This window comes from Callorhinus ursinus, unplaced genomic scaffold, assembly GCF_003265705.2.
Source record: "Callorhinus ursinus isolate GAN/ISIS: 27379988/994484 unplaced genomic scaffold, GSC_fseal_2.0 scaffold21, whole genome shotgun sequence".
Taxonomy (NCBI): Eukaryota; Metazoa; Chordata; class Mammalia; order Carnivora; family Otariidae; genus Callorhinus; species Callorhinus ursinus.
The window spans coordinates 4,085,775-4,112,388 of record NW_027397083.1 but is presented as its reverse complement, the minus strand read 5'-3'; the positions used below and the strand labels follow the sequence as shown (position 1 = coordinate 4,112,388).

At 40.5% G+C, this 26,614-nt stretch overlaps 1 protein-coding gene across 8 annotated transcripts in view; it reads right to left on the bottom strand.

Moving 5' to 3' along the window:
- CELF1 (CUGBP Elav-like family member 1) overlaps nucleotides 1–26,614 on the bottom strand; it is a 77,371-nt gene that overhangs the window by 37,221 nt on the left and 13,536 nt on the right. For 3 of the 8 annotated variants that reach the window (XM_073904608.1, XM_073904609.1, XM_073904612.1), the window contains exon 2: nucleotides 1,703–1,742. The exons of 2 other annotated variants lie outside the window; for them this stretch is intronic. The gene's annotated coding sequence lies outside the window, so the exon portion shown is untranslated. Of the gene's footprint in view, nucleotides 1–1,702; nucleotides 1,743–23,736; nucleotides 23,879–26,614 lie in introns of those variants that run through there. 3 more of the 8 variants (XM_073904614.1, XM_073904613.1, XM_073904615.1) reach the window with 3 other exon arrangements.

The following is a 26,614-nucleotide window of genomic DNA, read 5'->3' as shown; positions in this document are numbered from 1 at the left end:
AAAAAAAGAAAGGAAAAAAAAGAAAAGAAAAGAAAGAAAGAAAAAAAAATAACCAACCAGACTAACTTAAAATTTTAGCTTAAAACCTTTATGGCCGGGGCACCTGGGTGGTTCAGTCTTTTAAGCATCTGCCTTCGCCTCAGGTCATGATCCCGGGCTCCCTGCTCGGCGGGGAAGCCTGCTTCTCCCTCTCCCACTCCCCTTGCTTGTGTTCCCTCCCTCCCTGTGTCTCTCTCTGTCAAATAAATAAATAAAATCTTTAAAACAAAAACAAAAACCTTTATGGGCTTGAATTTCACCTCAAAAATTAAGTACTTATGGGGCACCTGGGTGGCTCAGTGAAGATTAAGCGTCTCATTCTTTCTTGCTTTCTGCTAAGGTCATTATCTCCAAGTCCTGGGATCAGCCACATAGGGCTCTGCATTCAGCATGGAGTCTACTTGAGATTCTCTCTCCCTCTCCCCCTATTCTCCACAGCCCCCCCCCAACTGCTCATATTCTCTAAAATAAATAAATCTTTTTTAAAGATTTTTTTTAATTTTCTATTTTAAATCTACAACTGACATGAGACAAAAAGCACCAAGTTTAGGGGCGCCTGGGTGGCTCAGTCGTTAAGCGTCTGCCTTCGGCTCAGGTCATGATCCCAGGGTGCTGGGGTCCTGGGATCCAGCCCTGCATCGGGCTCCCTACTCAGCAGGAAGCCTGCTTCTCCCTCTCCCACTCCCCCTGCTTGTGTTCCTGCTCCCGCTAGTTCTCTCAAATAAATAAATAAAATCTTAAAAAAAAAAAAAAAGCACCAAGTTTAGTTACTGTTGTATTCAAACTGGTTCGACTATAAAATTATCATTTATGGTACACTGAGAGAATATGACAAGGCTGAAGGTAGGAAACCTATCACTTTTTTGAAACCTAAAAAGTTTTCCACTTCCTCCTCCTGTATCCTTAATCACTACTACCTCCTCCCCCAATCACTGTCAAAGATAAGGACTGGCGGAAAGACATTCTTCTGTGTTTAGTGCTGTCAGCAAAAGTATAAACTCAGAGCCTCCCTTGGACTTTCTGAAACTAACTCTGACCTAATAAACTGTCCTGTCAAATGGTGACCACCCTTCAAATCAGGTCATATTTTCAGATCCCAAAATGGTTTTGGAACTTAAGTGTAATTCTTAGTTGGTAACAATATACTATATAAGTTTAAACTTTAAGCTCCAGTGCCGATTAAAAAATCAGTACGTTGAACAAATTCTGGTTCCAGGAGGGTAATGTTTGTGTGGAATCCACTAAGTTCTGTTCTAATCGTTGTTCTAGTTTACGCAGGGTCTTTCAGGCACAAAATAGAATGGGGAAAGAAAGTTAGCTAGGTAGCTGCTGTGTGTACAGTACTTGCTACGCACGCGCGCACACAGGCGCGCGCGCGCTCTCTCTCTCTCTCTCTCTCTCTCTCTCTCTCTCTCTCTCGAACCAGGCAGCAGCTAATTCAAGTGGGAGATAAGCCTGCCTTGGGAAACAGCTAAGGAGAAAGAGTTGAGAAAGAGCAAGAAAATATTTCTAGCTTCCTAGGAACAGGAAATTACATCCCACAATGTAGGAAAAAAGCCATCACCTTTCTGAATGCAATGTTTTCAAATCTGCACAACAGGCCTCATGCAAGAAGGTTAAAGAGATGACCAGAGAGCACACTCATCCAGCAGTTAGCCCATACCTGTGGCTTTACACCTCCCTTTCTGGACTATGTCTTCACTCTAAAAAACCAAGGAAAGAAAAATAAGTGGGCCATGACTATACTTCTAATAATTCCAGATATGTAGCTTCTTTCCCTAAGAAAAGCCCCCTTTTGTCACCATGTCCGAGAATTAAAACAAAAAATAACAAAAAAAAACAAAAACCTCCTCCCTCTCCCATTTTTAAAGTACACAATACCTTAAGATATCAACTGCATTTAATATCTCAAAGTTAACTTAAAAACACCATCATTGTAAAAGATGGGGAAATAAAAATACTAAAAGACTTCACACAGCCTTGTCCCCAATGTCACAACAAATAGCAAAACAATGATTACAACTTATGAGGCTGAATTTCAGTACATTTAGGTCACCAAAAAAATCATTTTTAGCATCTGCTTTTGGATGAGAAACTACAATAGAGCTAAAGGCCTTATAATTCTTTTAGCAATCAAGGATCATGTTATTAATGTGAAAAGACCACGCTATTTCACCAAAGCAACCTTCCTGAATAGGTAGGTGCCAGGCATAAAACTCTTCAAAGACAACCAAGTTCCTGCCTGTGTAAATGCATCTCCAGTGGCCCTAGGGCAGTGGTGAACCACTGAAACAAACAAACAAAAAATCCAGAAGATGGGGAAGTTAATTGAAGCTAAAAGCAAACAGAGGAACCACAAAACCAATTTGTTTTATTTTTAAACATTATCGAACAATCTTGCAAGTAAAGATTGATTCTATAAAGCTGCCCAAATTCCTTCAAACTTTCTTCTATACCCCCTGCCAGATGGACTTCTGTTTGGCCCTGGCCTAAAGACAAAGAACTGCTGGAAGTCATCAAGGATGAAGTCTACTTTGGAAAATAAGAATTCTGAAAGACAAAGCCAGAACCAGAACTATGAGACACTGCACTCTACCTACCCTTCCTGAAGACAAAGATGTTTCTTGCTTGACACAAAATAGGTGCTTACGTACTTGACTTTTCATATGGATCTAATTGGTTTCCAATTTTGTTAATGAAGTAGTGATGCTTCCAATCATTTTAAGGCAAAACAAAATAATTTCTAAAAGGATTTACTTGCAGCTGCCTACATCACCAAAAGTTATTAAGAGGAAAGGAACTTATATTTACTAAGTTCACAATACCTCACTTAAACCTGTATCAACAACATTTAAAGTGGGGACTACTCTAAGGAATTAGATGTTAAAATAATCTGTATAAGGGATTCTAACCCCAGAGCCCATGGTCGGTCTCTCTTGAGACATGTGACCATGACCTAGGAGGTACAAACTTTTACTGAGACAGTGTGTTGAGAGGGCTCTGGAATAGTGGCTACACCTTGGAGGGTAGAGAGCAAGTTAAATTTCTGTTCATTTTATTCTGGAAGATGTAAAGGACAAAGAAAAGACCAGAGAGTCATGTTTCCCAAAATGTCATATGAAACGTGCATGGAACAGTTGAGAAACACTGCTGTTGTGTGAAGCTCTGAGACCAGACTGCATGCTAGCTGTGAGCATGGGAGCAAAAGAGAGGCCTGGGATTAAGAAGGGCCAATGTACAGAAGAGTGAAGGACACATATCTAGGTCCCAGAGAACACAGCAGCCCTAAAGGGGCTAAGGAAGACCCTAATTGCCTAGCCAAGAGAAAGAGAAAAATGAAATTCTTTAAAAAAAAAAAAAAAACCAAACACATAAGTAGGATATTAATCACCCTACTCCTAAGTCACCAAAGACTTTTTTTTTTAAAGATTTTATTTATTTATTTGACAGAGAGAGACAGTGAGAGCAGGAACACAAGCAGGGGGAGTGGGAGAGGGAGAAGCAGGCTTCCCTTGGAGCAGGGAGCCCGATGCGGGACTCGATCCCAGGACCCCGGGATCATGACCTGAGCCGAAGGCAGACGCTTAACGACTGAGCCACCCAGGCGCCCGTCACCAAAGACTTTTTAAAGGAAAATTCAGACACACACAAAAAAGGATTAGCACTGTCTTCCACACAGACCCTTGTCACTTGAAGGACAGTGGGAAGCTTAATACACAAGAAGGTATTTTCCTTAAAAGCTTTGCCTTCCCACTTTTGCTTTTCCTACTGTTGCCTAGTCTGTAAGAAAACATGCTTTGGGGAGAGAGGAAAACTGAATGGAAACTAAAAGCTTTAGGTTTGCTTTTCACATCTTTCATTTCTGTGGGGAACCAAACAAAATGCATGCACTCTCTGAGGAAACCTGGACCACATTTGTCTTGTACTTCCTTGGAGCTCCACAGAAGTCTGTTTCTGTTAACATTATCTCTACCTTTCTCAGTCAGCATAAGGGGAGGTATAAAGGCAGTTCCAAAGAGAGGTGAAAAAATTTAAGGGGGAGGGATGCCTGGGTGTTTCAGTTAAGCATCTGCCTTCAGCTCAGGTCATAATCCCAAGGTCCTGGGATGGAGTCCCACCTTGGGTTCCTTGCTCAGCAGGGAGCCTGCTTCTCCCTCTGCCTGTCACTCCCCCTGCTTGTGCACTCACACGCTCTCTCTCAAGAAAGAGAGAGTTAAGGGGGAAAAGGTATACCGAAAGTGGGGCTGGGGGGCTGCACAAGACAAGAGAAGGATGAGGGCAAGCTAACGCTGACAAAAACAGGCAGTATAAATCTACTTGTGACACATTAACATGTTCAAAATAGGACCTCCTGGGCGCCTGGGTGACTCAGATGGGTAAGCGTCTGCCTTCGGCTCAGGTCATGATCCCAGGGTCCTGGGATCGAGTCCCGCATCAGGCTCCCTGCTCCTTGGGAGCCTGCTTCTCCCTCTGCCTCTCTCTCTCTCTGTCTCTCATGAATAAATAAATAAAAAGTTTAAAAAAAAAACAAAAACAAAATAGGACCTCCTATCGAGTTTGAAAATTGTACTTAGCAAGTCAGTGGTACAGGGTACTCTAAAAGGCAAACTACCTATCACACAATTTCCCCCAAGGAAAGATAAATAATCAGGAAAGAATTTATATTTGGTTTTGGAATATATCTTGGACTTTATATGATCTTGACATGCTTCAAAGATGCAACAGCTGAGGCACCTGGCAGGCCCAGTCAGTAGACCATGCGACTCTTGATTTCAGGGTTGTGAGTTTGAGCCTCCACACTGGGTGTAGAAATTACTTAAAAAAAAAAAAAAAAAAAAAAAGATGCAAGAGCAAATGAACAGCATTACCTCTCTGATACAAAAGCACTCACATCTCCTATACACTTTCCTTAGAATAGGCAAGGTAATGAACCTTTTTTTATTTCTCAGAGTTTTCTGTTGGCCTACAGAGCCTGTATGTTGAGTGAATGACAAAACACTATCCTTCCCAGAAAGATGACCACTGACTCACTCACCATCAGCAACTCTTACAAAGTATGCACTGAATCACAAACTCTAGATACAGGGGTTGGTCGCAGGCACAGTAATGCTCAATGACCTACATTAAGGCCTGAACTCATGACCTTGGCCTCATTAGTCCGACTCACCAATTCTTACTAACAATTGTTAGTAAATGCCCTCAACACTTTGAAAAACTTTTTTCATATAAGGCAGGAAGCTAATGAAGAACTCAACAGATATCCAGATCAGAGACTTTAAAAAAAAATTTAAGATTTTATTTATTTATTTGACAGAGAGAGACACAGCGAGAGGGGACACAAGCAGGGGGAGTGGCAGAGGGAGAAGCAGGCTTCCCGCTGAGCAAGGAGCCCGATGCGGGGCTCGATCCCAGGACTCTGGGATCATGACCTGAGCCGAAGGCAGACGCTTAATGACTGAGCAACCCAGGCACCCAGAGACTTTCAAAATTTTTTAGTTTTGTTTTTTTTTAAAGATTTTTATTTATTTATTTGAGAGAGAGAGAGAATGAGAGATAGAAAGCACGAGAGGGAAGAGGGTCAGAGGGAGAAGCAGACTCCCTGCTGAGCAGGAAGCCCGATGTGGGACTCGATCCCGGGACTCCAGGATCATGACCTGAGCTGAAGGCAGTCGCTTAACCAACTGAGCCACTCAGGTGCCCTCAAAATGTTTTTAAAGACAGAAGTGTTTCTCCCCTAAACATAAAAGTGAAGCTGATGTTCAGGTTGAAGACAGAAAAGGGCAAGGCAGGCCCCACCTTTTGCCTTTCCTGCACTCAGGGTAACCCCAGGTCTCCTGGGAGAAATGAAAATAGACCTGGAAAATTCAAAACAGTGCTCGCTTCAGCAGCACATATACTAAAATTGGAATAATTCAAAACAACAGATAATTCACCAATTTTATATCCAGCTTTGAGATGAGTAAGTTTTTTGAACAGATTTTTCTATATTTAGAATCTAATAGGTTACCAAAAATCAAGGAATTTCCAATGCCATTAATGGTAATAAATGTGTGCCTGCTTGAGTTGACAGAATATAGTATTTAAAATTTATAAACCTTGGAGTGCCTGACTGGCTCAGTTGGTAGAGCATGCAACCCTTGATCTCCGGGTCATGAGATGAAGCTCCACTATTGGCGCAGAGCTTACTTTAAAAAACAAAACTGTAAACCTTATCACCTGGAAGTAGGGAGATATGTCCAAACATTTACAAAGTAGCAATAATTTTAAGAGCTCACATTTTCGGAACACTTACTCTATGCCATGTGGTGTTTTGGGTGCTTTACATTTAATCCTCATACCTGACCTATCTCCATTTACAATTGAGAGAAGACACAAATGAAGTAACTCTCAAGATCACATGAATCCAGACAATGAAGAAGCTGGAATATATAGTCAGGCAGTTCGACTCTTGGGTGAAAAGGTGACTCAGATTAAAGAAGATCATGCACACAAACCACAGAAAAGACTGTTTAAATATGGAGGACCATAAAGTTGACTCTGACCATTTTTCTAAGGCAAATCTAAGTAGGTAAATACCCAAAGTTTTAACCGTCACAAGAGAAATATGGTTAAGGTAGTGAAAACCTCCTGCCATTAATGAGTAGATGTGTGACCTGAGCAAGTTCATCAATATCTCCAAGTGTCAGCTTCCTCATCTGTAAAATTGGAGAACTTAACTACCTACCTCCAAAGGAACCAAATGGATGCCCAGAATACAACACCAAGTCACTGTACAAATTTCTAAATAGAAGAGGAAAGAAACAATAGAAATTACTTAGGAAAATTGTCCTCTTTTAAAAAATGTTACCTTTTAGACTGCTTTGCAACACTCTCGCTTCTTTTTCCTATTATATGACGAATTCAATAAAAAGTCTGGGATTAGTGCACTGGGAAACTGTATGTCCTCTCACCCACATATCCTAGAAAGCCAAGTAACCAGATAAAAAGATCAAAAGGGAAGCTTTCCTGGCTAGCCCAGCTCATTACGATGCAAAACTCCACCAGGGCCTCGTGCTAAGATCCAATAGAGTCTGCATAGTACTCTAATCTCCCCAAATCTCCCCACCTTCCTTAGGAATCTGTAGCAGGGAAACAATTGCCACCAGGTTCTCATCCAGGGTCCTGGGAACATACATGACAACTAACTGTAGGTAGAGTCTAACGTTAAATGAAATAAATTGTGTGAGAACATTAAGACAAACTGGTGGACCCTAGTCTGAATGACTATAGAGAAACTAAACTGTTAACTGTTTCCCTGTCTGTAACTCTGAGGTGGTTAGGTGGATTAAAGAGATACACTGAAGCACACAGTAAATTCCCTGCTTGTCACTCATTCCCAGAGCAGCTCCTTCCACTGTAATTTTGCTCCATGTTGAACAGTCCAGGTCCTGCACTACATCAGGCTTAGTTCTGACCTAAGGGATAAAACTTAACACTTTCTCTATAGGGTCTACAAAAATCTTTTTTTCCCCCCCTTGTGACACTTGTTTTGTGGCTACCATTTCCATGATTCAGGCTTAGGTGTGGGGCTTCTGACTCTACTGACGGAGTTATCAATGTGTGCTCCTTTTCCTGACCCTAGTAGAGAAATTTATAAACATCTCAATCTCAACTCCTTCTCCAACGGCCAGTATGCACTCTAGTGGTAATAACTTTTTTCCAGCTTTAAAAAATTGTGGTCAGGGGCACCTGGGTGGCTCAGTCAGTTGTGTGCCTTCGGCTTAGGCCATGATTCCATGGTCCTGGGATGGAGTCCCACATCGGGCTCCCTGATCAGCGGGGAGTCTGCTTCTCCCTCTGCCTGCCACTCCCTCGCTTGTGTGCGTGCATGCACTCTCTCTGGCAAATAAATAAATAAAATCTTTAAAAAAAATTGTGGTCAAAAACACATACATAAAAGTTATCTCAACTCACACTTGGGTGTACAGTTCAGTATTATTGTGCAACGTAACAGCAATTTTAAAAACTTTCCTTTTTCATCAAGATTCTTAAGCTGGGGAGCACAACTAGCTGGTTCAGTTGGTAGATCGTGCGACTCTTGATCTCAGGGTTATAAGCTGGAGCCCCATGTTGGATGCAGAGATTACTTAAAAAAAAAAGATTCTTAATCTGGGACCCTCACATCTCTTCAAAGTCATGGGCTTTGGGGAAGAAGGAGTAGGTCTATGAACACTGTGATATTTTTTTGCTAAACTGCGTGTAGATGGACACATGAGGTTTCCTGAAGAGAGAATCCACAGCATTCACCAGATTCTCTTAAGGAGCTCATGATTACTGTTAGAATGTTCCCTTCTGACTCTCCTTGCTTCGAGGTAACAAAAGAGTATGTTAGACAAAGACCAGATCTGATACCATTTGCATGCCCTTGAGTCACTTTTCTCTGGGCCTCAGTTTCCTGATCTATAAAACTATAAGATGGTACTAGATTAATCCAGACTATCACTAAATCATCTAAAAGCTTAATTCTATTTTCTCTGATTTCAAACAGTTCTAGTTCTAGTTCAGTCCCTGCCACATGAGATACACCTGGGAGAAACTATTGTGTAAATCTCACTTCTAAATTTTTGTTAATGAAATAGACTTCAAATGCTACCATTTTGAGAACAAGTAACAAGTCCTTCCTTCTCTTTTCTATTTATTTATCTTCAGGATACCCGGAATAAAGATGACACATATTAGGGGCGCCTGGGTGGCTCAGTTGGTTAAGCGTCTGCCTTCGGCTCAGGTCATGATCCCAGGGTCCTGGGATCGAGTCTTGCATTGGGTTCCTTGCTCTGCGGGGGGCCTGCTTCTCCTTCTCCCTCTGCCTGCTGCTGCCCCTGCTTGTGCTCTCTCTCTCACAAATAAATCCTTTTTTTTTTTTTAAGATTTTATTTATTCATTTGAAACAGAGAGATACAGAGAGAGAGAGAGCATGAGCAGGGGGAGGCAGAGGGAGAGGGAGAAGCAGACTCCCTGCTGAGCTGGGAGCCCAATGTGGGGCTCGATCCCAGGACCCTGGGATTATGACCTGAGCCGAAGGAAGATGCTTAACCATCTGAGCCACCTAGGTGCCCCTAAATAAATAAAATCTTAAAAAAAAAAAAAAAGGTTACAGGTATGAGACCTTCAACTGTTGAAATTCGTTCCCTAGCTTATCTGCTCTAATTTGTAAATTTTACACTAACATTTTTTTTTTAAGATTTTATTTATTTATTTGACAGAGAGAGACACAGCGAGAGAGGGAACACAAGCAGGGGGAGTGGGAGAGGGAGAAACAGGCTTCCCACTGAGCAGGGAGCCCGATGTGGGGCTCAATCCCAAGACCCTATCCCAGGAGCCTGGGATCATGACCTGAGCCAAAGGTGAAGAGTCGCTTAATGACTGAGCCACCCAGGCGCCCGTACACTAACATATTCTTAATGAGATATCTACACATAAATATTTGTACTTTTTAGTAAAAAGTCTTTTTCCCTTTAAATTGTGGCATTTGGGTAAAAACAACATTGTGAGCAGTCTTTTACAGAAGTAATATTTAATATTTATTCCCCCTTAACTTTTCCACTTCAATTAAAATTTTTTATCTATTTATTCATTTTTACATAAAACCACATTTTGGTTCATTCCCTACCAGGCTTTTTTCTGTGCACACATACTCAAATACACACAATTATTATCAAATTACAAATCGTACTGTATATACTATTGCATAACATACCTTTCTCACTTAACAATTATAAACATTTTCTTGTGAACAGCCCGTATTTAAGCATCAAGAGTCACAACTGGCCTGAAGACTAACTTTGCCAACAGCATCCTTACCTTTATGTCATAACCAATTAATATAAAACCTATTTCATAAAGCCAACATAATAGTAAATCCCCTGAAACTGCTCAAAAAAAAAAAAAGTAGTATACTAAAGCTGAATGGGGATGGGTGAGTTGGGCTATGGGTTCCTTTCCCTGATCTGCCATCTCTGGGTGCCTGAGTGGCACAGCTGGTTAAGTGTCCTACTCTTGGTTTCGGCTCAGGTTGTGGTCTCAGGGTCGTCACATTGGGTACAGAGTCTGCTTGGGATTCTCTCTCCCTCTGCCCCTCCCCAAAATAGAGGGGCACCTGCGTGGCTTAGTCAGTTAAGCGTCTTGACCCTTGGTTTCAGGCTTAGGTCTTGAGGCTCAGGTCGTGATCTCCCTGGATCAAGATCTCCTAGGATCAAGCCCCGTGCTGGGCTCCACGCTCTCAGCAGGGAGTCTGCTTCTCGCCCTCTGCCCCTCCCCCCACTCATGTGCTCATCGCTCACTCCCTAATATAAATCTTTAAAAAAATAAAATAAACCTTAAAAAAAAATCCTGATCTGGCATCTTATCTCCTGTTTAGCTATCTTTCCATATCTTTCTAAATAAGAGGCATCCCATTTTGGAGGTGGTCAGGTGAGGCATACAGGGAAGGCAAAATACATTTTTAATTTTTTATTTTTAAAGATTTTATTTATTTGACAGAGATATAGAGCCAGAGAGCACAAGAGGAGGGAATGGCAGAGGGAGAGGGAGAAGGAGGCTCTGCACTGAGCAGGGAGTCCAACGCAGGAGCTGATCCCAGGACTCTGGGATCATGACCTGAGCAGAAGGCAGACGCTTAACCATCTGAGCCACCCAGATGCCCCTACAAAATACATTTTTAAAAATCTCTGTTCCTGGGGCATCTGGGTGGCTCAGTCAGTTAAATGTCTGACTCTTGGTGTCAGCTCAGGTCTTGGTCTCAGAGCCGTGAGTTAAAGCCCTACACTGGGCTCTGCACTGGGTGTGGAGCCCACTACAAAAAAAATAAATAAATAAAATAAATTAAAAAAAAATCTGTTCCTACATCATTCCAAAATGTCTATACCCTCAAAGTAATTCTCAAATCCCCATTAAGTATTCCTCTTCTCTTCCCCATACAGCTCTCTACTGGGGGGTGGAGTGGGGTGCAGGAATCTCACTCTGCCTTTAGCTCCTCCTGTTTCCTTGGCAGCACTGTCAGCGCTGGGCAACAAACTGCTGGATGTAGCAGGAGCAATTTACATATGGTAGCCAAGCTAGCAGGCAGCTTTCTTCAGGCAGAACTGCTAACTCTTCTATGTATCTTTCTAGTTTGATCCCGATGTTCCAGGCATATCAATGTTAAATATTTGCCTAGTGGCTTCTACCTTCAAAGACACAGGGAACCATGCACACAGAAGTCAGAGGCAGCAAAAATTCCCCCTTGTGTGGAGAAGTAGGGGCTCTACAGACACAGATGGAGCCTAACTACAAGGACTGAGACCCTGGACAAAGCACCTAATCCAAATACAACAGTTCAGTCCTTCTACTTTCCCATAATATTCATGTATCACTTGCTCAAATCTGGCATATTCTAAGACCACCAGTTCCGCCTTAGTTTCCCTGCCCTGCCATAAGGCCAAATCTGTCTCATCTAGTGAGTCACTACTGCTCCTCTCTCCAAATGCATTTTGATTTCAGCCCACTTGTGCAGCTCATCAGGGCTGCACCATATGTTAGTTCCATGTAGGCAGAATGTGACTAATTTTTTTCTAAAACACTGTCAGAGTTACTTTTTAAATTACCTTACAATCTTGATGTCTCTAAAGGCTCATTTCTATAATGCATAACCTTCTGGAAATGACTTTATAATTATTTTTCCGAGCACTCAGAGATTCAGGATTTTCACTCCCATTTTTCAGACAAGGGAAATAAAGTGAAGAGAACGGATTAAGTGACCCAAGTTCCACCACCAGCCAGTGAGGCTTGTACTTTCTGGAGTTACAGCACTCTACTTAGTAAAATAAGTCAGTTTGTAAAATGCCCTTTTGGGGGGGGGGTTCAGAATATTACTTTGCTTTTATTTTCTGAGGTGATTATTAAACTTCAGATATCACAACTACTTGCAACTAATTCTGATGACTAAATGGTCTCATGATATCCATCCGAGTTGTTTTAAGAGAGGGCTGGATGAACCACAGACCACTAATGTTTTTCTAATTGGTAGAGATCATAAACAGGTGAAACTAACATTCTGAGAGTAAGAGAAATATTGGACTTCCCTACTCTGAGCAATCTGCCTCTTCTCCAACAATAATGATTGCTGGATTTGATAACTAAACTTATCTCAAGAAGGTTTCTTAAATTTTCCATTTCAGGTCATACATGTTCATTCAAGTAACTGGGGTGGTAGTCTGACTATCATTGCATTAAGAACTTTCTATCCACTAATAACATTCTTCAGTGGATAAGATCATCGCAAAATTTAAAAAAGGATCTCAAGTATTTTATCAATATTGAAAACATCACATGCTCTTTGAATCCAACTATTCCAATTTTAGAAATACAGCCTTTAAATACACTTGTATCTGATGTACACAAAGTACGCAAAGGGGCATTAATGAGAACGTTGTTTATAATAGGAAAAACTGGAAACATACATGTCCATCAGTTAGGGGCTGGTTAAATAAACTATACTATAGCACTGTGATGGAATGCTGCAGCTATTAAAGAGACTAAGGCAATTCCAATACACTACACTAAGGACTGGTCAAGAAGATTATATGGTAAGAAAGGAATTATACCTGGCTTGTATAGGAACAAAACAGGTCTGGAAAGATAAAGAAGAAACTGTTAACAAGGTTGCAGAAGTGGAATACTGGCTGAATTGTTCGAATATGGATGTTACCTATTCTAAAAAAAAACTTGAAACCATGAGAGACAAAGAAAAATCCCAACTCATGCTTTATTCCAAAACAAGCACTCTGTTTTGCATTGTTTCCTGCTCTGTCTGAAACTTCTGTGTGGAAACAGCCATTGTCCAGGTGAAGCAGTATCCATACCACATGTGAGTTGGTTGGGTAAGGACCTTACACCATCTGAAAATTATCCCAGCAACTCAACTGATGTTCACACAGCTTGGACTGCAAACCTTATGGCTGGCCTATTTACAAAGTTTGGAGCTATTTTCAATCACTCAGCTGTATATCTGTGTGTACATTTTCTTCAATCAACCTTTCCTGCCAGGCAGAGTGCAACATTAGCTGGCTTCCAGTAAGGAAGGCAAGGGACAGGGTGAGATAATATGTCAAAACAAGTTCTATAAATACAGCTTTTGGCCTAGTATCTCAAAAAGGAATCAAAACAGCTTCAAGCTTAAATAGAAAAATCCTACAGTCCTGCAATATCTTACTTGAAGGCTCTAAAGAACAGAAGAGGCTAGGGATCTGGAATCTTGTTTCTCACACCATATCTTGTCTCTCTCTCCCTAATCTCTGAGGGAGGTTAAGATCGAATTGCAGGTATCATTCCAAGTCAGCCTCTTCCCTTATCTTACCCCTACACTACCCAACACATGAATATCATTTCACTGAGCTCACTCCACCTCTTAGGCAGACATACCCAGTACACACGACATACAACAGCCCCTCCACAGCACCTAGCATCTAACTTCTATCATCTCCAAAACCCTTGACCAAGCAGCCAAGAACCCTGCCTGTACCATCTGCCCCAACCTCACCCCAAACACAGGGTCACTCAAGCAGGATGCTTCCATATGGTCTTGTCTCAGGAAGTTTATCCCATTCTGTTGAATAGCAGGAAACTTTATTTAATCTTTCTGTTCTTAATATCATAATCCTACAAAACAACTTTTCTGTGGAGATGCTTTCTGAGATGGTTAGGTTATATGCCAGAAAGTACAAAACTTATACCTTTGCTTCAGCCAATCACGGAGTATGTTTGGTTATGCTTGACTCACCCCAAAGGATACACAGCCTTAGGTGCAAATTCTAAATATCTCCTTAATACTGTCACTTTTTTAAAAAGTGACTTCAATTATCATCCTTTCATCACTCTTGAACTGTGCTCCTAAAAGTGTTCCTCACATTTAAATACCCATTTATATGATCTCCTTTACCTCCTTCAAATCACTACTTAAGGGGCGCCTGGGTGGCTGAGTCGTTAAGCGTCTGCCTTCAGCTCAGATCATGATCCTGGAGTCCTGGGATCGAGCCCTGCATCGGGCTCCCTTGCTCAGTGGGGAGCCTGCTTCTCCCTCTCCCACTCCCCCGGCTTGTGTCCCCTCTCTCTGTCTGTCAAATAAATAAAATCTTTAAAAAAAAAAAAAACACTACTTAAAAAAAATCCCACTGTTCCACAAAATTAAACTTGTCAGTACTTTGATTTCATTTCTACAAGAACAAGCTCTTTATAAAATGGGAGCTCTATCAATCAAAAATCCATATAGAAAACATCCTCTGGGGCGCCTGGGTGACTCAGTCGGTTAAGCAAGTGCCTTCAGCTCAGGTCATCTCGGGGTCCTGGGATCGAGCCCCACATCGGCCTCCCTGCTCAGTGGAGAGCCTGCTTCTCCCTCTGCCTGCCACTCCCCCTGCTTGTGTACCCTTGCTCTCTCCCTCTCTCAAATAGTCTTAAAAAAAAAAATCTTCTATATATTCAGAACTAGAGAGGTCACAAAAAAGGTCCAATCCCTGTCCTTAATGAGTTTTTAAATCTTGTTCAGAAGATATGACTTACAAGAACAAGAAAGAAAAGAACAAGAACAAGAAGCACAGGACAGCATACATCCAAGGGAAAATCTGCCATCAATTTGAGAGAGACTAAAACATCTCAGGAGAGCTGATTCCTATTTCCCTAACTCAAATTTTTGTGCTATTCAATCACACTGTCTAGGAAAGAGTAATATTTTTGCTACCCTCCACTGAAATTATTCAGCCTACCAATAATTCTCCCATCATCATTCCTTTTGAACAGATCTCCTCGTTACCCTGTTACACTCACACAGATCACAGTTAATGGATGGGGCAAAACCTGCCAACTCCCCCCTTCTCATACTCCTCCTGTCAAGACATCTGATGATGAACAGTGCAGGTAACAAGAGTTAAAGAAGCTAAAGTTAATTCTGCTTGCAGTATCTTCAGTAAACAGGCAGGCACTAGCAGAGATAAAGTAGTAATTCTGGGGATACTCCATGAACTTGCTATTTGCCTTGCAGCTTTTTATCATCAATAAATGAGTTAGTTGACAGAGAGCCATAAAACCAAAGTCATAATCATTTTCATTAAGGAAATTCTAAAATTAAGGTGGGTCAGACTAATTTATAATTCAATAATCCCAAATATTCCATATATGTTAATAAAATTAACAGACAAGTATTTACTATAAACCTTATATCCTACACTGAGACACTGGAGTCACACCACCACTTTCTAATCCCAATTTTGCTGCTTACTAGCCAGGTAACTAGGGACAAATTGCTTAACTCTGTTATACCTGTTTCCTCACCTGGAAAATGGCTATATAACAGTACCTACCTTATAGGGTGTTTCTTAGAATTAAAGAATTTATATACATAAAACATTTAGAATAGTGCCTGGCACATATAAAGTGCTCAACAAATGTTTGCTATCATTAACAGACACTAAAGTTCGTGCCCATGGTGAAAAAGGATGAGTTTTATCTTTACATAATAGAATACCTAAGATTCTACAGAAATATTTTTTATTAAAAGTGGGGTGTGTTGGAGTGCCTGGGTGGCTCAGTCAGTTAAGCGTCTGACTCTTGCTCACAGCTCAGGTCTGGATCTCAAGTTCGTGAGTTCAGGCCCCACATTGAGCTCCATGCCGGGTGTGGAGCCTACTTTAAAAAAAAAAAAAAAAAAAAAAAAGGTTGGGAGGAATAGATAAGAAAGCAATGACTGGCTGACCCATCTTCAACCGACAACTAGGCCTGTTAGCAACCAGTGAGTATAACCTTCATTAGGAAATACTGAACCACTTGTTCTAAGAGCATTTATTTGTAAACATTTATTACCCCCATCATACCAAAAAAAAAAAAATTGTGGAAGCTTTCAAAATGCATACAATGAAGAAAATATAAAGTAATGAGACCGGGGAAATTACATACATATATATTTTTTAAATGTCAAAAACAAAGGGAAAGCAGGAATTGAGATGTGCTAGCTAGTGTCCTTTACTGAGGCTGAGCTGTAAAATCAAAGAGCTGCCACTGATTTTAATCTCCAATGACAGCCCCTACAGAGGGTGTATCGTGATTCATAGTATAAATGGGAAAACATTAGTAGGACGGTAAAATGAGATGGGCACTAAGACTTGCCAAGAAGGGGAGGGTGAAACCAATTTAAAGTCATACTCAACAGAATTTTAGAAAGTCATCAAGTATGCAAGACCCACCAGAGACTCAGCACCAGGTCTCAAACTCTAAACAAACACATATACCCAAAGCCAACAATGGACAAGTCACTGAAAAGATTCCTAAGTGATTCAAAGCCAGAATCTATCAGCAAATAGTCACACAAACTCTCCAACCATACCACACAGCCACAGGAAAAAGCTGCCTCAGGGAACTATGTTCCTCCAGCATTTAAAGCCCTTTTCTCTCTTCATCGGCCACAGCAACAAATATGTGCAGAGAACTGTCTCATCCTTACTCAGCTGACAAGTTCTATTCCCAACGCTGCATGCTTATGACTCATGGAGGGGGGGGAGTAAAAAGAAAGTGTAAAACAAAGAAACAAACTTGAATTTAGACTGAAGCTGATCGAAAGTGAGGAATTCATTTCTGCCTAATTAGAATATCTCATAACAAACCAAGAAAATGATCCTTTAAAAATAGAGTAACAAACCCAATACTCTTTGAAAACAGCCTGAAATCTGTCTACATGTCACATCCCCTACTATTCCTTAAATAGATATGACACCAAAAAACATTACAAGCCCTCTGTAAGGCCAAACTTACCAAGCACTCTGAATCCGCGCAACACAGCGTAGGACACTTGCTGCAAAGCCCAAAACAACAGGGCACTTCCCACAGTTCCTTTCCCAGCAAAGGGCCGAGTTAAGAGACTTAGCCCTTACTACACCCTCTTCCAAAAAGATGTGTACAAAATGATTTCTTAAGGAGGTGGAGGTGTGGGGCACCTGGGTGGCTCAGTTGGTTAAGCTCAGGTCATGATCCTGGAGTCCTGGGATTGAGTCCCGCATCGGGCTCCCTGCTCAGCAGGGCGTCTGCTTCTCCCTCTGACCCCCCCGCCATGCTCTATCTCATTCTCTCTCTCAAATAAATAAATAAAATCTTAAAAAAAAAAAAAAGAGGTGGAGGTGTCTCAGTCTTTTCTACTCAAATTTTGTGTCAGGAAATTTGTGTGCCAAACAAGGAATTCACTTCCACCCCTAAGAACTGATCTCTGTGACCAGTAAAAAAAAAATAAGAAAAAAAAAAACACGATTTCTTTAAAAAGATAAGTTTCGAAGAGAACCCAAAGACCATTTCTGACCCTCTATTTACAAGTTTGGCTTTCCTCCCTAAAACATATTTTGTTAAATAATACAAATCTTGTCTCTTTGCCCCATCCCCAAGATTCTGAAACATTCTCTACAATTTATAACTGACAAAACAGAAAAGACGAACGATCACCTCCTTCACTTGAAAACCTCAGTCCTCCACAGAAATGTACACAGACAGACAGAGGGACGCACGTAAGAACACAAACTGCGAGCCCTGCTCAGGCCTGCGCCAGCATGGGTGCACAGGGCGGCCACACCGCCTCGCTAGTGGGCCGCTGGTGCTGTACAAATATAGAAAGCTGAGAAGTGGAACAGCAGCTTCAGCAGAACACATTCTGCTCCCTGCTCAGAGAGGGAGGAGCAGGGACCTGAACAGCTTTACCCATACATGGTTGCTGAAAGGGGGCCGTTAGGAAAAGCCCAATTATCTCACACACATGCATTCTGTTCACATGGTCCAGACAAAAACCAGAAACACACAGGCTGGTACTTGAAGAAGGGTTTGAGAGATTCTATTTCAGTCAAGGAACTTCCCAATAATCTCAGTCACTTACACCAAGAATCCCCCCACCATGGGAACAGAAAAGACAGTGTGAAAACTTTACTAGGTCAGATTCTTACCAGATCAGCAGTAGCCGTGAGGCTTAATATATCATTTAAAGTATGAAACTGAACATGGGAAAAAAAAAGGTTATTCCCCATTTGTGTGAACAACCCTAACCTTCACTGGCCCTTTGCTGTTTTCAGAATCAAGATCTCATCCCAACTCTAAGACTATGTTTTGGGGTCTCCTGGGGAGGAGGGCAGCAGATGGTACAAGTTAAAATAAATTCTGATGTACTTTTTAAAAAAGATTTATTTATTTTAGAGGGGGGAGGAACAGAGAGAGAGAATCTCAAGCAGACTCCCCTGCCGGGCATGGAACCCAATGCAGGGCTCGATCTCCTGACCCCAAGATCATGACCTGAACCAAAATCATAAGTCGAACACTCAACCAACGGAGCCACCTAGCCGCCCCTCTCATGTAATTTTAATTTCCCAAGATGCTGGTTTATATAATCAGAAGCCAAATATTTATTTTCCAAGAATTACTTTGCTTAAAACAATTCATTCAGATTCATCTCAATGTGAAGTGTATGAGAAGCTCAATTTCTGGCCAGAGGGAGCTCTCCCAAGATTAAAAAAAAATGCATGGCTGATTGGCTCATATGATTCCATACTTTAGTTCATAATGAATCAACCGAGTATTTACCAGGCACTGTCTATATTCAGTATTACAGGGGCTGCAGCACAAACATCAACTGTAATCACTGACTCCCAACACTTAATATCTAGTTCTGAGGTAAGATTAATACATGAGAAAATAAAAGCTGATAGCATCTGACTAGTGCTAAAGTGTGGGGTACCAACTATAAACACTACAGAAATTAAGAAAAAGACAGGACAGACAGACATAGATCTTTTTCCATAGGTCCCACCTCCCAGTACTCTAAGGGCACCCGCCATTATCTTAAACATGAGGCTATAATATTTGAACTAGATGATTTTTTTTTAATTTTATTTATTTATTTCAGAGAGAGAGAGAATGAGAGACAGAGAGCATGAGAGGGAAGAGGGTCAGAGGGAGAAGCAGACTCCCCGCTGAGCAGGGAGCCCGATGTGGGACTCAATCCCGGGACTCCAGGATCATGACCTGAGCCGAAGGCAGTCGCTTAACCAACTGAGCCACCCAGGCGCCCTAACTAGATGATTTCTAAGGTCCCTCCATTTCTGGAATTCTTTGAGTCTGTAATTTAAAAATGTAAAGTTAAAAAAAATGTATAGTTTCTGCCGACTTCAGAGAAAATATATTCTAAAAAAAGAAAAATGAATTCAGACCACAATTCAGCATCCATGCTAACATCTCTCTTATCATACTTTCAGGAACATATTCTTCTATCTCAGAAATCTCTGATTAGCCTTTTGAGGAAATTTTATACCACCTTTAAAAGAAGGAGAAAAAAAAGGGGTGCCTAGGTGGCTCAGTCAGTTAAACATCTAACTCTTGATTTTTGGCTCAGGGGAGACTGAGCCCTGTGTCGGGCTACACACTGAGCATGGAGCCCGCTTAAGATGACATTCTCTCTCTCCCCCACTGCCCCCTGACCACGCCCAACTCTCTAAAAAAGAAAAATAAAATGTTGATGCTGATATACTCTGAGATCTTTGATTACAAAATACTGCCAGTCATTCAGCCACAATGGGGAGCTCCAGAGAACAGAGCCCTGCCTAGTTCCTTCCTATCACTGAATTGTCTGATATATATGTGTGCATGAGCCCAAGCTTATGTGGCATAGATACACAAATACACTAGGGAGCCCCCCCTTTCTCTGAAACTTAAGAAAACTCTTCAAATTCTCAAGATAAAACATATCCACCATAATTACTTGCTCTAATATATTTTATCAGCAAACTAACCATTTGGGAATTTTGATATTTTTCTTTGCCCCTTGTAATGTTGTAACGATGAGCAAAGAATGCTAAATGATAGCAAACTTGACCTCTCAATCCTACTACCTAGATCTCCTAGTGCAAGGCAGAGCCCTGTCCACACCGTCTGATATACTGAAAAAGAAAAGAACACATCAGGATTCCTGCAGAAGAGGCACTTTTCATGTCCAACAAAACACAGACATGCAAGCGTTCAACATTTTATTAAAAAATCTCTTAAATAAAATCTTTAAAAAAAAAGGGGGGGGGCGCCTGGGTGGCTCAGTCGTTAACCTTCAGCTCAGGTCATGATCCCAGGGTCCTGGGATCGAGTCCCACATCGGGCTCCCTGCTCAGCAGGAAGCCTGCTTCTCCCTCTCCCACTCCCCCTGCTTGCGTTCCTGTCTCTCTCTCTGTTAAATAAATAAATCTTTAAAGAAAATAAAAAAACAAAAAAATAAAAATCTCTTAATTGTATATAGTGGTTTATATATATTTAGTTTTTCTGAGCAGCCTGTTTTGATTTCCCAAAAAGTTAACTTATTGTGAATTAATATGCTACTTTTTGCATAAGAGCACAGCTTTAATTATCTATTACATACTTTACCGAGGTTACTTACGTGAAGACAACTAGGTAAAAATAAAGAACACGATGCAAAAGACCACAACTGTATAAACCAAGGTGATTACAGTATAACCTCAAAATCAAAATGGCTATAAACACCTATAGTGTGGTCTTGGGCTAGTCACTTCTTATTTCCCATTTCCTCAAGTGAAAAATAGTACCAGACCAGAACAGCAGTCCATATCTAAGGATTCAAAATTCCTGGATAGTTCATGGATATTCCATAAACTCCATTATGTGCAAAATTTTACATATATACGTAGAATGTATTTATGCACAGTTGACCCTTGAACAACATGGGTATGAACTGCACAGATCCACTTACTTGATTTTTTTGATACAGTATAGTACTACAAATGTATCTTCTCTTCCTTATGATTTTTTTAGTAACATTTTATTTTCTGTGGTTTATTGTAAGAATTCAATACATAATACATATAACATATAAAATATGTGTTGTTTATGTTATCAGTAAGGCTTTCTAGTCAACAGTAGGCTATTAGTAAAGTTTCTAGAGCATCAAAAGGTATAAGTGGGTTTTCTACTGTGCCAGATCAGGACATTCCTAATCTCTGCACTGTTCAACTGTACTTACTTACTTCTATTTATAGGGAAATAGGTCCATAACTTTTTACCAGATTTTCAAAAGGGGGTCCATGATCCAAAACAGATTTAAGACTAAACAATATACAGTCTGTTCCACCTCTAACATCCTTTTATCTCCTCTTGTACTGCCTGGTCCAAAAAGAAGGGAGTCCTCATGACTAAACCCGGTCAAGAATAAACAAGTTAGGGGTGCCTGGGTGGCTCATTAAGCATCTGCCTTCAGCTCAGGTCATGATCCCAGGATCTTAGGATCGGGTCCCGCATTGGGCTCCCTGCTCGGCAGGGAGTCTGCTTCTCCCTCTCCCTCTGCCGCTCCCCCTGCTTGTGCTCGCTCGCTCTCTGTCAAATAAATAAATAAAATCTTAAAAAAAAAAAAAAAGAATATACAAGTTACCCTGGCCAAAAATTACTCAAAATAACGTATTCCAATTCAAACTGAACCTGAATTGTTTTCAGATGACAAACTAACATTATAATACTTAAAAAAAAAAAAAAAGGTTTTCAAGCCAATGTTACCCCAACACTCATCTCAGGAGGCTTACATGAGACCAGAATTCCTCAGGTGTGTTAGGGATATCCCACTATATAGCTCCTCTCATACTAGGTACAGTTTTTTAAAAGATAAAGCTTCCAGTTTCCTACTTCTAATTCTATCCTGTAGCAAGAAAGTAAAAGGAGACAAGTACAGAGGAAAAAAACTAGAGCATGGAAGACTGCAGTGAAGGAGACTGATAATAGACAAAGAAGCTACCCATCCTGTTAGCAGGAGGCAATATATGAGAAGGACCACTGCCTAATATCTCAATTTGTAAAAAGTATATTAGACAAAAGAAGAAATTATCCTCCCTCTAAGACAATAAGGGAAAAATGTGTGTCTGCTGCTGAACAATTTAAGCCTAAAATTTTTAGGTTCTCATGGCAACCTAAGTCATCACACTGCACATACTGTATATAAAGCACATATTTAGAGGCTTAACTAGTAAACTCAAAATGTGACATATGTGCAATGTGGGCGACTACATTATTCTGGGAACTTTAACTTTAAAATCTTCCAACTTTATTCTTCAGCCCCAAAGATGATATAATAGAGTCAACTATGCAGAAGGTGCAAGCTCAAGGAAGAGGTAAAAAGAACATAAATAGAAGCAAAGAGATGAAAGACAAGAAAATTCAGGCTATCACAAAAAGTTTCTGAACATGACTCCCCTACTGTGAATCAACCTGTAAAAGGAGGCTTAAAGAACAAGATCGCTAGTGAGGACATATATCAAGATAGCATTTGGGACATTCTTTCATGTGGGCCCAGACAAAAGAGGACGTGGTCACAGACCAGACAGACTGCTTGGTAAATATGGCACTGACTGAAAGGCCCCCTGGAGAGACTGGGGTTCTCTTTCTCTCTCTTTTCTAGGAGCTCATGGACTATGGCTGCTTAGAATTAAGAAGTCATTTTCTGGGGCACCTGGGGGGCTCAGTCAGTTGAGTACCCAACTGGATTCTGGCTCACATTATGATCTCAGGGTCATGAGATCAAGCCCCCACACGGAGCTCTATGCTCAGTGGGGAGTCTGCTTGAGATTTTCTTTCTCCCTCTCCCTTGCACCCTCTCTCTCTCTAAATCTTAAAAAAAAAAAAAAAATTAAGAAGTAATTATCAGAGCCAAAAGGATGGCTATGGGGCATGAGAGTTGGGAGAGAGTGACTAGATTTTAAAAAGGGGGGTAGGAGGAGATGACAATCTTTAATGTCACATCATGTCTCATCAGGGAACCAAATAAAGCTGTTAACACCCAGTTTTCTGATCTATTAAATGACCCGTGAGAGGGATACCTCCAATAGGAACTTTATTATGATCCATGAATTTCTTTTAAAAGACTTGAGGATGCTATGAATGCTACCTACCTTAAAATCACATTTCCATGCCACTTCTGTTAAGGGTAAATTACTCCCACTTTTTGATAAGAAAACAGGTAAACAGTTTAGTTAAGGTACACAAAAAATATCTTACACCATGGCAGTTAATAGATGTGCCTACTTTCCTAACTCTCTCAACCTAAGAACTTCTAGAATGAGATACTGAATTTACATCACTGATTTAATGGTTAAAAATTACATTACCACATGAAAAGGAATGGCTACAAAAATAAATTATTTCATTACTATTAGGAGACTGGGCCTCAACAAGCCAGAAAAGTATAGGGAAAGAGTACAGCATCTACAGTGTGGACTGGCAGTCCCACAGTGTCCTACCACTTAATAGCCGGATGCCCCAAATAAGTTACTCTCCTCAAAGAGGTTCCTAACACTTCAAATTTCCTTGTCTAACAAATGGTAAGGATGCAACCGTATCTCTCTTCTCCCATCCCACCCCTGTCTCTGTCTCTCCTCCCTCCCCCATCAATGTGAAGTCTAACAATTTCTTTCATTACACTATAATTTGGCATACTTTCTAATCAAGAAAAACTTCACAAATGAACTTTTATGCAAAAATTCACTGGTCAAATTAAGAGCCAGAACAACTAAATAATAAATATGTTTTAGACTAAAAAAGAAAAGGGCACTGGGGATATAGCTAGGATTAGAGATTTCTTTAAGAGCCAGGCCAAACCTACTAATGACTAAAATATTTGATTACCTTAATTACCTTGGCTGCACAACAAGTGCTGGTGGTCATGAAATCCCAGAATATTAAAAACTCAGCCACATTTTCATTATAGCATTCTCTACTGTGTTGAAGTCAAGACAGCAAAAGACTGCCAACAGCATTTTCACTTTAATTTTCTGGTAAGACAAAAAGAAAAGTTAATCTTGGAGCCAAATTCTCCATTTTTAGGTATGGTAAATTCTTCGAGGAAAAAATATCTGTGTTATGAGAAACTGAAAACATTTCTGTATATCTTAGAAAATATGCATATGTGCTTTTCTTAAAAGGTATTAAAAAAAAACCCCTCAGGCTAATAATCTTTTTTTTTTTTAGTAGGCTCTCCGCCCAAGGTGGTGCTTGAACTCATGACCCCAGATCAAGAGTCACATGCTCCACCGCCTGAGGCAGCTAGGCGCCCCTGAAGCTTATAATCTTTAAATGTTTACCTATTACTACCTTTCAAGCTACTCTGAAAGAGTAAAAGTGAAATAAAGCTGAAGCCCTCTCTGACAAGGGCATTTGATGACTGGCATACTGAGCAACAGAACATCCAAAAAATAGACAAAAAAGTGTTTTGGCATTGGTGATTAATAATTGCCTAAATAATGTTGGTTTTGAACCCAAAACTCACACTTTTATGTAAATGAACCTACTCTATACAAAAGCATTCATAAAACGCACCGCAAGAATTCAAAACCACTTGCGTATTTGGCTTTGATTTTGCTTTTAAAGTACATTGAGGCCTCTTTTGATACTCTAGCTTATAATCAATTTCATCTTATTAAGCACCTTATAAAATACTTTAAGCTGAATATAACATTTATCAATCTCTTCCCTCCCACCCATTAGAAGACTAGCTTGTTCCAAATATGGCATTACCTTTTCAAAGTTCTAGGGTTTAGGCAGGACATAAGGACATAATTCTTTTAAAGAATTATCTGTCTTGGGCGCCTGGGTGGCTCAGTTGGTTAAGCGACTGCCTTCGGCTCAGGTCATGATCCTGGAGTCCCGGGATCGAGTCCCGCATCGGGCTCCCTGCTCAGCAGGGAGTCTGCTTCTCCCTCCAACCCTCTTCCCTCTCGTGCTGTCTCTCATTCTCTCTCTCTCTCTCAAATAAATAAATAAAATCTTTAAAAAAAAAAAAAGAATTATCTGTCTTGTCATGACTGACAAGCATGACTTAAATGGAGATAAACATGCTAATAAAAAACACTGGGTCTGATTTTCAATTGCTATTTTATTAGAGGAGAAAAATAAGGCATATAGCTTTAAAATTAAAACTATCTTCTCTTTGAACTCAGGCAAGGGGGTTCTTGCTAACTAAACAGATAACCCCCACCTGAGGGAAGAGGCAGAGGCTGACTGCCCATGATGGTGCAAACGGGACTCCTTTGCAGGGTAGAAAGTTTCTCTACATAACCTCTAAGGTCCTTTTCTAACCTCAGAAAATGAGACTTCATTTATGAAACATAGAGGCATGGTAAATGCAAGATGTGAGTAGAGACAGCAGAACATTATGCTGGAAATTAGAAGGCCTGGGCTGGAATCCTGTTTCTGCTTCTCTGTGAACCTAAGTAAGGCATTTCACTTCCCTCATTTGAAAAATGAAGGGATTAGAGAAGAAAAAACCCTGAAGATTCTAACCTTCTGAGACTCTGGCTTCCTCCTATGCCCTGCCTCGGCCACCCACCACCTTCCCACTGCTGCACCTTACCATAATTAGGCAGCTTTTTAAAGCATCTAATTAATGGAACACAGAAATTAAAACCTTTAACTTTCTATTTCTGTCTCGTTTCAAATGTGCAACAGCATTTTATCAAGGAGTAGTTAATGCCACACAGTTCTTGATATACTGGCTTTTCTCTGAACTCCAGTGACAGTTACACAGTGACAAGTTGTAAGCAAGGAGGCTGTTACCATGGGGACCCACTAGGATTCCTGGGGGTGGATCCAGCAGGCCTCTTTTTTTTTTTTTTTTTGGTCCAAAGCATTTTTTGATGTTCTGGATCTGGCAATTCAGAAAGCTTGATTCAATTTTTTTCTTCAGCAAGCTATCTTCAAGAAATATTACCACGTAGTATACAATGCTGAAGAAATATCAGAAACTGAAAAAATATCAGAAACTGTTTCAGTGACTCTCTTACAAAAGAATAAAATATATTCAAGTCTTAACCTTCCCCCATTCATAAAAACAAATAAATACAAATTCAATAGTTTCAGTGACCTATGTATACTATTTCTTTCCAGATCACCATTTTGCATACAATAAATTTAGAATTCTTCCTATCAAGACTTCAGAGTTCTCCAAAGCAGGTTTCTACACAATTTTATTAGAAATATATCAGACATACGAAACATAAAAAATAAAATGGATTAAATAAGACAAACTGGGCCAGAACAGAGAAGTGTACATTTAAATTCCAAGCCTGCCTCCAAAATTGCTTTGTGCGGACAAAGGGGATGTATGTCAGGGAGATGAACTGCTACTCCCAGCTAAATGTGTGCTGCCGCTCAGCTTCCCCTGAGACCCATTCTGTTAGAAGATACCTTAAGAAAACAGATCGTTTACAAACCTGATCTGTGGATCTGGTTTGTTCACAGAAGTTGGAGCAGTCAGAATTCAAAAGAAAACATTTTTCTAAGTTGTACGCTTCCTGGAACAGAATGAAGTCTTTCTCTAGGTCTTTCTTAGGCCAGAGCAAAGTTACACCAGACAAATGAACATTAATAAATAAAAAACAGCACTTGATTTCAATAAAGAAGTTTGCAGACTTTTTTTTTTAATTGCACTTGTAAATGTATCCCAGAGGGTATTAAACAGAAATAGTATATGATAAAAACAAATATATAATAATCATGGTGTCTTTCC